General features: G+C 33.0%; 1 non-coding gene across 1 annotated transcript; it reads left to right on the top strand.

Moving 5' to 3' along the window:
* The first annotated feature begins 1,275 nt into the window (after positions 1-1,275).
* On the top strand, positions 1,276-1,382 carry LOC121225747 (small nucleolar RNA R71). Its single transcript, XR_005923623.1, has one exon. It is a non-coding gene; the product is annotated as a small nucleolar RNA R71 (small nucleolar RNA).
* Positions 1,383-12,728: the final 11,346 nt, after the last annotated feature.

The following is a 12,728-nucleotide window of genomic DNA, read 5'->3' on the forward strand; positions in this document are numbered from 1 at the left end:
TATCTGCTAATTGAATGCTCATCCTAGTCTATTTGGGTTTCCCGAGACCTAGTTGCTTGAACATTTTAAAAGGCATAACGTTGATACTAGCCCCTAAATCAGCTAATGCATTATTAACATCTAAACTACCAATTAAGCAAGGAATCGTAAAACTCCCTGGATCTTTTAGTTTGTGTAGTAGCTTATTTTTCAGAATAGCTGAGCACACTGCATTTAGCTCCACATACGATGCCTCGTCCAATTTCCGCTTATTTGCTAAAAGCTCTTTTAAGAATTTCATTGCATTTGGCATCTGCGATAGAGCTTCAATAAACGGTAAGTTAATATGTAATTTTTTTAAGAGTTTAAGGAATTTACCAAATTGTTCATCTGAGCGGTCTTTTCTTGTCGTGTTGGGGTATGGTACACGAGGTTTATATTCGACATTTACTTATTTGTTTATATTTTGATCTACCTCACCTTGACCTGTACTTACCACAGTTTCTTGTCGCGGTTCTGGTTTAGGCTCCACAAATCCTTCTTCATTTTGAATATTAATCGGGTTGAGCTTTTCCCTTGGGTTGGGTTCAGTATTACTTGGAAAACTACCTTGTGGCCGTTCGGAGATTAGTTTGGAAAGCTGACCTTTCTGAGTTTCGAGCCCTTGGATCGACGCTTGTCAATTCTTAAGTGTTGTCTTAGTGTTCTGGAAACGAGTTTCTGACACCGATATAAACTTTGAGAGCATCTCTTCTAGGTTCGGCTTCTTTTCCTGTTGGTAGGGTGGTTGCTGAAAACCCGGAGCATGTTGTGGTCTTTGATTTCCTTGGCCTCCGTACAAAAAAATTGGGATGGTTCCTCCAACCGGCATTGTAAGTGTTACTAAATGGATTGTTTTAAGGTTGAAGATTATTACCCATGTAGTTTAGTTGCTCGTTATCCATGTTATAGTTATAAGGTTGATATTCCGGATGGCTTATTCCACCACTACTTGCTTCGCACTGCATTACTGCGTGAACTTGTGAAGAACTAAGAAAACCATCAATCTTTTTATTCAAGAGTTTTACCTGATTTGATAGCATGGTGACCGAATCGACGTTATAAACACAGGCTATTTTCGTTGGCTTTGTCCTCATGACTTGCCACTGATAGTTATTCAGTGACATTTCCTCAATAAACACATAGGCATCTTCAGGTGTTTTATTATTGATGGTTCCGTCAGCAGCTGTGTCAACCATTTACCGAGTCGAAGGATTTAGACCATTATGGAATGTTTGAACTTGGAGCCAAAGCGGTAACCCATGGTGAGGGCACCTTCGCAGTAAGTCCTTGTATCTCTCCCATGCATCATAGAGGGTTTCTAAATCCATCTGCACAAAAGAAGAGGTATCATTACATAATTTAGCCGTTTTAACTGGCAGAAAATATTTTAGTTAGAATTTTTAGATCATTTTTTCGCAAGTAGTAATTGACCCTCGTGGTAACGAGTTCAACCACTGTTTAGCTTTGTTCCTCAATGAAAAGAGAAGCAACCGAAGATGTATGGCATCGTCAGAAACGCCATTAATTTTAAATGTATCGCATAGTTCTAAGAAGTTGGCTAAATGAGCGTTGGGATCCTCATCCTACAAACCATCAAACTGAACAAATTTTTGTATCATTTGAATAGTGTTAGGTTTTAATTCAAAAGTATTTGCAGCTATAGCAGGTCTAACCATGCTCGATCCAATTCCTGTTAAAGAAGTTTAGCATAATCATACATAGTGCATGGAGCAGGATTTTGATTAACCGCAATTGCAGGAGGTAGCTGATTGCCTTGTTTTTAGCCATCTCTTCGGTTGGGGGTTGAGTATCGTCTTCTTGCTCGTTCTCTATGTATCTTAAGCTTCGCCTAATTTCTCTTTGGTTTCTACGAACTGTACGATCGATTTCTTTGTCAAAAAGTAATGGTCCTGACGGGTTTCTTCTAGTCATAAACTATAAAAACCTACCAAGAGAAGGAACAAAGTAAATAAGTAAGTAACAATAATAGTAATATAAAATTAAATTACAAGAAAAATAAATGGCTAAAGTAATAAAAATTGAGCGTTCCTAATATCTTAGTTCCCCAGCAACAGTGCCAAAGACTTGTTCACGTGATTTCGTGATAAGTTTTAAATATTTATAATTACTCATTCTTAAACTAACTATTATTGCGATGTAGGCAAGTGTACCTATCGAACAGTAGTATAGTTTTAGCAAGACCAGATTGTCAAACCCAAAGGAACTAAAAGTACTAGTAATGACTGTCTTTTTATTATCTAGCCTAAGAATAAAGAGGTTTTGTTTTAATTAACTAATTATCTAAACTAAGAACGCATAGAGAAAAGAATTGGGGAATTGCTTTTGGGAAAAATTGATTGACTTAAGACAATACCTAAGGAAAAATCCACCTAGACTTTACTTGTTATTCTGGCTCTGAATCGGACGATTTATTCATTTAACTTGTTCCGTAGAGATCCCTAAGTTATGTTATTATCCCTATTCAAGACTAATAACGTCTAATCCCTAGATTGAATAACTGAGACTTTCTCTAATTAACACTCTAGGGTTGCATTAACTCGATCTATGGATCCCCTTATTAGGTTTCACCCTTATCCGGCAAAATTTTGTCACCCTATGTCTAGGCACGCAATCAACTTCGCTTAATTATGACAAATGTACTCTTAGACAGGATCTATTCCTCCTCTGAATAAGAGCATGTCTTTAATCAGTATCCTAGATATCAAGACAAGAATTAAGAAAACATAATTAAGAACAAGTTAAATATTTATCATACGATTCAGAAAATAATAATAAGATTCGTCTTCGGTTTCATTCCCCTTAGGTATTTAGGGGATTTAGTTCATAACTAAATAAGAAAACATCTCAGAAGAATAAAGGATACAAAACATAAAGAAAACCCAAAACTCCTGAAGGGAAATTTAGGAGAGATCTTCAGTCTTGATGATGAATCCGGCTTCTGAGATGGATCAATCGGCTTCCTTGGAGTAATTCCTTACTCCCCCTTCTCTGTCTCCCTTTTCTTCCTTCTCTAGGGTGTATTTATAGGCTTTGGAATGCCTAGAAGCCCTCAAAATTAGCATGTTTTGAATTGGACTCAACTTGGGCTCGACAGGGACAAACCCGTGGCACACGCCTGTGTTCAATTACTTCAGGCCGTGCTCGAGCCTGCCAGATTGACATGGCCATGTGGTCTGCCCGTGTGAGGAATTCCAGGCCATGTTAATTTCGTACTTTGGCCTATTTTCTCCGTTTTTGGCCCGTTTCTCATTCCTTTCACTCTTCTATGCTCTCCTAAGTATAAAACATGAAATAAAAGCATTAGGAGCATTGAATTCACCAATTCTAATGGGAAATCATCCATAAAATGCATTAAACATGGGGTAAAAATATGTATAATTTATGGTTTATGAATAATTGTTTTCATATCATTTTTTGTATATATATATGTTTTTGCCTTTATGATTCTTGTTTGTTGCATTGAGGACAATAAATCACTTAGGTTTAGGCGTGTGTTGTGCGTGTAGGATGGATTAGACATTTAGTTAAAGTGTGTCATTTTAGTATTTTTTGCTTATTTTTCCACTTGCCATGACACATAATTGCTAAGGATTGTTTAAACTATGATGAGTTTATGTTTTTTCTATGATGTCGATGAGGAGATTAATGCTTTAATAAGTCTAAAAAATTGTGATAGTGGATTAGGTGATTTTAGCATAGGATAGTTGCTTGAAAATTGACCTCTAAAAATAGAATACCTTAACTCCTATTGTAATTGGTCTATGGTAAGTTTCTTTTAATAAACTTAATATTCTTGAAGCTAAATTCAGTAAAATAGCAATACTCAATAACGAATAAAATTGAAAAATTTAAGTAAAATTAAGAGAAAAATTAAAGAAATGCCATGAAACACTCCAACACTCCAATGCTTAAAATTTTCGAATAGATCAGCAACATTTTGTTTTCTCCATTATGTTGTTGATTAGAAAAGGAGGTTTAAGTAATAGTGTGGAAAAATAATAATAATAATAATAAATAGTTTAGGGGCACTCCACTGTAATAATAGGCCATGTAGCTAAGGAGGTAGTTGTTTGCTCCATCCATCTTCTGAGTTAAAAGCCTTGGCTTCATGAGTGAATCCAATTCTGAATGCTGTAGTTGAAAATCTTATAATAAATAGTTATATACATAATAAAGTACACAGGATGCCAAGTTTAAAAAGAAAGATAAATTTGGTTAAAAGATGAACTAAGTAATTTAAGAGACACCTGCAATAGCCAAAATTGCATGAAGATTTAGAATTTTTATTCTTAGGGCAATATTTTTTGCAATACCTTTGCTAAATAAGCTTATGAAGCTTGGACAAATTTTTGGACGCAGAAGATTTCTGAGAACTGAAGTACAAAAATATGTTCTTTCTGGTTTGGCAGTACAAAGGTAATTATGTTGCTATGGCAATTCCTACATTCATGCATATTTTGCTTGAAGGCAAGCAATAACTCAGGTATGGGGGTGTGAAAACTATTGAAAAGAGTTACTTGTACTTAGGTGAATTTAATTGCATTTTAGGATATTATATTAGTATACTTTTAGAACATTACATTATAGAGCTTAAACTAGGCTTAAATGTTATTATATTTTACTTTTACTTGTGGGTGGAAAGGATTTGTTTGTTTTTTGAGTGACAAGTACAGAATGAGGAAAAGAAAGTAAAGGAGTGAAGTTTTGTCGTGTTAAAAAGTTGATCAGTTTTCCAACACTAATGCCATGGCAATACCAGTAAGACACCAAGTCATTAGTCAACGTGTATCGGTCCAACTGTATTTTTACTAGAAAATCTACTTGAAAAGAGGAGGTGAAAAAGCATGAGTTGAGGGACCTACAATAGAAAACAAAAATATAAAACGAAAGGAAAGAACTCTAGGAAAATGGGGCTTATGGGGAGAGTATTTTTAGGGGAAAGAACTTAAGGAAAATATGAGGGCAGCAGTAGAGGCTGAGCAGCAGAGTAGAACACAAGGGAGAAAAATAAGGCAATCAACCTGGACTTTGCAAGACATTGCGCCACCAGAATTGAGGCTGGATCGGTGAAATGTTCTTGAAGTTCTTCATTTATTTTCTTAAACTGCTTTGCTACAAAATTAATTATTGAAGATGTTGAATGATATTTTGAATTTTTATTTGATTAACCAACCCATGAGTTAAATCTCATTGGGTTGGGATTATTGGATCATACTTTAATTTTCCATTAATGTTGGAGCTTGGATTTGATATTTTTTACTATTTCATTCAATTTGTTCTTTTGAATTTTATGTATGCAGTCTCTAGACATGGATGAATGCACATTATGTTTATAAATATAATCTAATTCTAAAAAGGTTAGGTTAGTTGAACCACAATTGATTGATACGAGTGGGTGTTTGACAGAATTCCCATAACAAACTCTAAACATAAAATAGTGTTCGTATAGAGTTAAGAGTAATCAGTATAGGGAATCACTTCTAAGGTCTATAGACATATTTCCTTAGGTAAGGTATCCTTAGGTCTTGCTCTCGTAAGAAGCTGACCATTTTAAATCCATTCTGGGTAGTAAGTTAATTAAGAATTTGTGGAGGCATTATTGGTTTATAAGGGTAGATTCCTAGTAATCCCAGCTTTTCCATTGAAAAATAGCATCGATCCTTTCACTTTTGTCTTGGTATCTTTGTCATAGCATATTTTTAAATATTTGTTTGTTTACATATTGCGCACATCATCATTACTTTGATTATAATAGCATTTTTGTCTTTGTTTTACGTTAGTGTTTCTCATACTTCATAACAGTAACTTAACCAAGTTAATCCTATTTGATCCCTGTGGAGACGATCTTACTTATCATTATATTACTTGATTAGACGTGAATAATTGCACACTTGCACATTATATTTACATGCAACACTATGTGTACTGTAATGGAATTGCTGAGTAAATAGAGATGTGTGTTTTGCCTTCCATGTGAATGGTCGATAGGCGAGCTGATTTTTTGGTTTATTTCCAAACCTATGCATGCTATTTGATTCATACTTTAACTTATATGATATTCTGATACATGTTAATAACATAAGCATGTTTTATGTTTTAGTTTGTAGTGTTCTAGAAGTTTGGTTGGAGTTGAACGTATAGTCACTCTGATGGCTAATGTGACATTTCGAATTCTATTTGTACTATCCCAACCAGGTTTAGGGTGTTACATTTATTAGTATCAGAGTTCACCAAGTTGGTTTCATAAGTTCATTAGATTGGTTTGTTAGGCTGTCCAGGTTAGCAGGTAAAATTATTAGGTTCGACAAATTCAACAAGTACACAAGGTTTATAAATTATTTTAAGTGTCACATATGGTTATTGTTTGATTGGGCTAGGAATTGGAAAACTACATTGCCTTGGTTCTATAACACCTCATACCTAGACTAGTAGCCGAACCATAGTTACAGGATGCTACAATAATTACTTAACTATTATAACACATTTAATTACATGCACAATAGAGATTATATATACATCATGAATTAAAACGAACACACAAACATAAATTAATAGAATCGATAATGAATTAAAGATCAACTTGAAAATCTACAAAAATTTAAACTAAGTATCGATAATTTTGTGATAGTTATCGATACCAAAGTCGATATCATTACCATTTTGGCTGTAATGTCCCGCTCAGAGAAGCCCTAGTGTTTGAGCATTGTTTGTAGTAGTAAAGCATATAGAGTATGTTCTGAGTGAGCAAGGTATTAAGTTTTGCTAAGTATATCAAATCTATGGATGCACCTTCAGGAGAAGTTTGCGTTAGTCGAACCTGGTGGTTTGGTAACTCTTCTGTAGAGTATACACCACCCTAGTTGTTAGATGAAAGTGTTGAATCCTTAAAGTTAAGCTCTTAGACTTATCACAATGGATCATTCGTATCATTTCTATTCTGAAAAGTCAACCGGGGAATTCCTCACTTTTCAACATTTAACAAATTCATTCATAGTCTATTTTGATTCGTAATTTGCATCAAATGATCATTCTATAGGCAGTCACATCTCATATAAAAATGAAATATAATAACATAAAAAGAATCGATATAGTATTTACATACAAACTTACCTCGGTGCAAAATATAGTAATTTTGCAATTTAGTCCGATATCTTTTCCTTTTCCCGATCAAGGTCGATTCCACGTCCTTATTGATCTATAATAACACATTTGACTTATTAATGGCTCACATTATTCAAATTAGCCCAAAAACATCCTATGGCAAAATTTACGATTTTACCCCTAAAGTTTCACAAAATTACGATTTTACGCCTAGGCTCGAAAAATAAGTTTTATTCAATTTCCTTATATTATAGGCCTAGCCGAACCATTTTCATAACTATGAAAGTCTCCAATTTGCACTAAATCACACACTTATTCACATTTTACAACTTTTACTAACTAGCCCTTTTATACAATTTCATCAAAAATCACTTAGTAAATGTTGTTGATCACACTCCAAATATTCATATTCATCCATAAAACATCAATATACATGCATGTAATCCATGGGTAATTTTTTAAATGTAAACCCTTGCTCAAAATATTAGTGGAAATAGGTAAACCGAGCTACGAGGATCTCAAAAATGTAAAGAACATTAAAAATAGGGTTAGGATGCATTTACTATTGAGCTTGAAAGTTGGCAAAACCCTAGCTATGGTGTTTATGAGAGTTTCGGCCAAGCTTGGTGAAGATGATACCAATTTTGGATTTGTTTTCCCATTTTATTATTTTATTTACCAAATGACTAAATTACCCTTGATTAAAAACTATGGTGTTTTATCTTTCTTTAGGTATTTTTGTCCAAACTAGTATAATGGTCTAATTCCTAACCAAGGACCTCTACTTTAAAAACCCATTACTCACAAGTACTTAGTACCTTTGTGAACTAAAATACACATTTTACAACTTTTTCAATTTAGTCCTAAATATCAAATTGGACCTTTTATTGATAAAATTTCTAAACGAAATTTTCACACAATTATGTAATCATGCCATAGACCTTAAAATGATAATAAAATAATTTTTTTCACTTCAAATTTGTGGTTTCAAAACCACTATTCCATTTAGGCCCTAAATCGGGCTGTTACAGTTTATTAACAAATATTTTATGTAAAGCAGTGCCAGAGTTTATTTTCGTTTGTCATAGTCTCTAGTAGTTTACTATAGCTTCAGTTTAACTACAGTTTTCAGTATATACTAAGTAGAGTATTTTCACAGTTTACTACCTACAGTAGTTTTAGAATATCATACCATTTTCAATTTAAGCAAAAATCGGTTTCAGAATACATACAGGATCGACGCCGGAGACTCGGTGCACCACATACCCATTCAATTATTTCAGAACATTTGAAAATTAGTTCTTAAAAACCAAATTTAAACCCAAATCCACAGTGAGTTTTGCAACTTGACTCTGATACCACTAAATGTAACACTCCATACCCGACCTAGATGTTATGGCCGGATCTAGCGATGTCACATTATAGGGTGTTTGAAAATCGTGCCATCGCGATAAAACCGTTTCCATTGAATTACTTATCTTAATATCTTATTAGTTCCAAAATCCTATTACTCATTTTGTAACGCACTAAACCCACATCCGTCGTCGGACTAGGGTTACAAGGTATTACTAATCATTCTATTAATCATACAAATATTCATTATCAATTTGCAATCCAAGATTCAAATCACATACATGTTTATATCTCAGTCCAATTTTAAATCTTAAAAGTGATTAAAATGCACCACTCAGCTTAAATAAACAAAACCAAAATAATACACTTATACATATATGTAACATTTTATACATTTACAGAACATAGTTGTATCAATAATTTCATCATTGAGTATTAACCTTATTTATTGAAAGTCACGCGAATGCACAAACTCTATAACAATTAAACAATGCCAATTATAACAATTAAACAATGTCATAACCAACCCCCCCTTTTTTTAAATCATGTGACATTTATACTTTAGCTTATGTGAATTTCGCATATCATGTATAATTTCACAGATCCATAACAAACATTCGGGTACATACATAAATCAAGCACATATACTTATCAACTATAAAGTGAAAGTATACATATATATATAGTCATATAAAAGCTTATCAACATGTCATGGCCGAATATTTAAATACCCATATTTTTTTCATTTCCAAAATTTGTCATAATAACCTATGCCCCAATATGTCTAAGATACCATAATAATTAAATTAAATACCATACATGTAATTAACCTAGTCCTTTCAGCTATCACGGACCATTAGTACCTACCAACGATTTTATAGACAATTTACAAACTTATAAATTCAACCTCATGCATTTTTCTTTTACATATATACACAACATCAATAATATATCACTTTATACACAGTAAAGTATAAATAAAAATTTAACCAAAAAAATGTGGCCCAATATCACATGTACACATGCTATAGTAAAAATAATAATAGTCAATAAGTAATTGCAAACATATATCATAATTTTTATATTAATAAATATATAGTAAATCCTTGCATAATTAACAACAAATTTAAACATATGACCTAATCACACAAAACTATCTCATTTGTACCTATTCTAGACATGGACCTTATCCACTATGAAATAACATAACAAAGCATATTTATCTCACATTTGAATTTAACTATTTAAATCTTTAATGTGAAACTACATGATTCTACCTTATTTAAGCACACCAACCGAATGATCATTTACTCAAACTTAACAAGAATCATATTCGAATTCCTTGAATATACCTAAGTATACATGTTACGGTCAAATGTTCATACCACATCCAAGTCATTAATCAACTTAAATACACAACCAAGCACTTATCATAAATATTACCTATTTATAGCATAAAATACCATAGCTAAAATGAACTCAAACCATAATCAAACATGACCAACCTTAAACATAAAGATTAAGCCATTTTCGCATTGCTTTATACACAACCAAAATAAATCCAACCTTTCAAAACATAAACCAACCTATACATGCCATAATTTAAGTTTACGGTACCAAAATAGTAGATATTGTGATGAACTTGGCTGGCAAATCCCCGCACTTGCAGTTGATTTCCCAAAAAAAAATCTATAAAACATAATAACATAATACACAGAGTAAGCTACCGTAGCTTAGTAAGTCATAAGCAAATAAGCAACTCATTACTATAAATATCTTATGATAATCAAACAAATACATTAACATTTTTATGCTTGACCTCAAACTTATAAATTATATATGTGAAACATTTTCCATAAGCTATAATACACCTAACCCGAATGCAAATATGACCATTTAACACTTGTAAATTTACTTCCAGCCAAATAGTCTTAATAAATCACACATCCATTTATTCCCTTATATAACATAAGAATCATTAGATAACATTACTTGTTTAGCTTGAATTTATGTAGCTGAATATGCAAGTCTACATATACACATACTAATTGAAATTTCAATACCACATAAATTCTTCATCACAAGCCGAACGCACTTATTCAATTATACATGGATTTCTCATTTGCAAAGTGTATGATTTATAGCATACAACTATAATACTTTCTTACCTTTTCTTGAGTAAATACCAGATTACTCATACCTGACCACTTAGCTCGTATTATACAATCCATACACGGTTTACTTTTTCCTGATGAACCATTTAGAATTAGATAGGACACTCAGATAATCACATAAATCGCACAATGCCAACATCCCAAACGTTGTCTTACATGTAGTCACACATCGATGCCACTGTCCCAGACAGGGTCTTACTCATAAACACATATCAAAATCACAAATCAATGCTATGGTCTTACTCGCACACATATATCAGAATCCAATGTCATGACATATGTATCCTAACTATTCCTACGGTTCATGTGGGGCTTTCGGACATCGTAACTCGGTCGAATCAAACTCGGGAATGTCATAACCAGATTTGACATATTCGGCCATAGCATAATGTAATTGTAACCTTTCATAACAACATGTAATTATAACATTAAACTATCAACAAACTCATCTATTTTCTTATAAACTTACCTCGGACAACACAAAACAGAATCGGGTAGCTAGTCGACGACTTTCGTTTTTCGCCGATCCAAATCCGATTTCTTTGGTTCTTGATCTAAACATATTCAAATTAAGCTCGTTCAAACATATTTTCATTCAATTTAGTCCAAAAACACATAAATGGGCAAATTACCATTTTACCCCTGATATTTACAATTTTTACAATTTAGTCCCTATTGCACAAAACACAAAATGCACAAAATTTCACAACAACCATGTTAGGCCGAGTAGTACCCATGCTCATACAAGTCCACACATTTTATCAATTTCACATTTTAGCCCCTCAAATTATTATTTTTGCAATTAAGTCCTATTTACTCAAAATCATTAAAAACTCCAATACAAAATATGTTAATCTAAAACATATCTTTCATTTTTCATCATCAAACAACAAAAATCACAAACTATCAACAGTGGCATAACTCAAAATATTCATCAAAATAAAAAAATTAAGGCTTGAGTTTTGTAGTACTCGAAGTAACGATCTCAAAAACGTAGAAATTATCAAAAACCGAACAAAAACGAACCTTGTATGGGCTTCAATATTGACCGAACCCTAGCTTGCTTTCTTTTCTTTTTATTTGTTTAGTTTCAGCCACCAAGAATATGAACATTCAAATATGGCTTTGTTTATTTTATGTTTTATATTATAATATAACATATAATAATTTAATATTTAATTTACTTATATACCTTTACTAATATAATATAAAAACCATGTAACATATATCTTATGCCGTCCCACTTACTTATTAATATTTACAACATAAATGTCCCAACTTAGAAAGCCACTAATAATTTGGCCGTCATGCTTTAAACTATCGAGTTTTTAATTTACACAGTTAAGTCCTTTTTTTTAATTGGACACCTAAACGACAAAATTAAATAATGAAAATTTCACAGATATAAATTCACACAAAATAAACACGGAAAATAATTTAAAAATATTTTTTTGACTCGAATTTGTGGTCCCGAAATCACCGTTCTGATTAGGGTCTAAATTAGGCTGTTACAACTCTTCACCCCTTAGGGATTTTCGTCCTCGAAAATCTTACCGGTGAATAGGTTCGGATAACGTTCTCTCATTGTACCCTCTGGCTCCCATGTTGCTTCCTCAACTCCATGCTTATGCCACAATACTTTAACTAACGAAATCTTCTTATTCTGCAACTCTTTAACCTCACGAGTGAAAATGCAAATCAGTTCTTCTTCGCAGGTCATATCAGGCTGAATTTCAATACACTCTATAAATTCATACGGCCCAATGAATCTCGGACTCAATTTGCCTTTATGACCAAATCTGAGTATTTTCTTCCATGGTGAGACATTCAAGAAAACTTTGTCCCCAATCTGAAACTCTATATCTTTACGTTTCAAGTCCGCATAAGATTTGTGACGATCCGATGCTGCTTTCAAACTTTCACGGATCACTTTCACTTTCTGTTCAGTTTCTCTGAACAAGTCAACCCCGTGTATCTTATTTTCACTGAGCTCAGTCTAGTACAATGGCGTACGACATTTACGACCATATAAAGCTTTATAAGGTGTCATTTTGATAC

The sequence above is a fragment of the Gossypium hirsutum genome, chromosome A03 (assembly GCF_007990345.1).
Source record: "Gossypium hirsutum isolate 1008001.06 chromosome A03, Gossypium_hirsutum_v2.1, whole genome shotgun sequence".
NCBI lineage: Eukaryota > Viridiplantae > Streptophyta > Magnoliopsida > Malvales > Malvaceae > Gossypium > Gossypium hirsutum.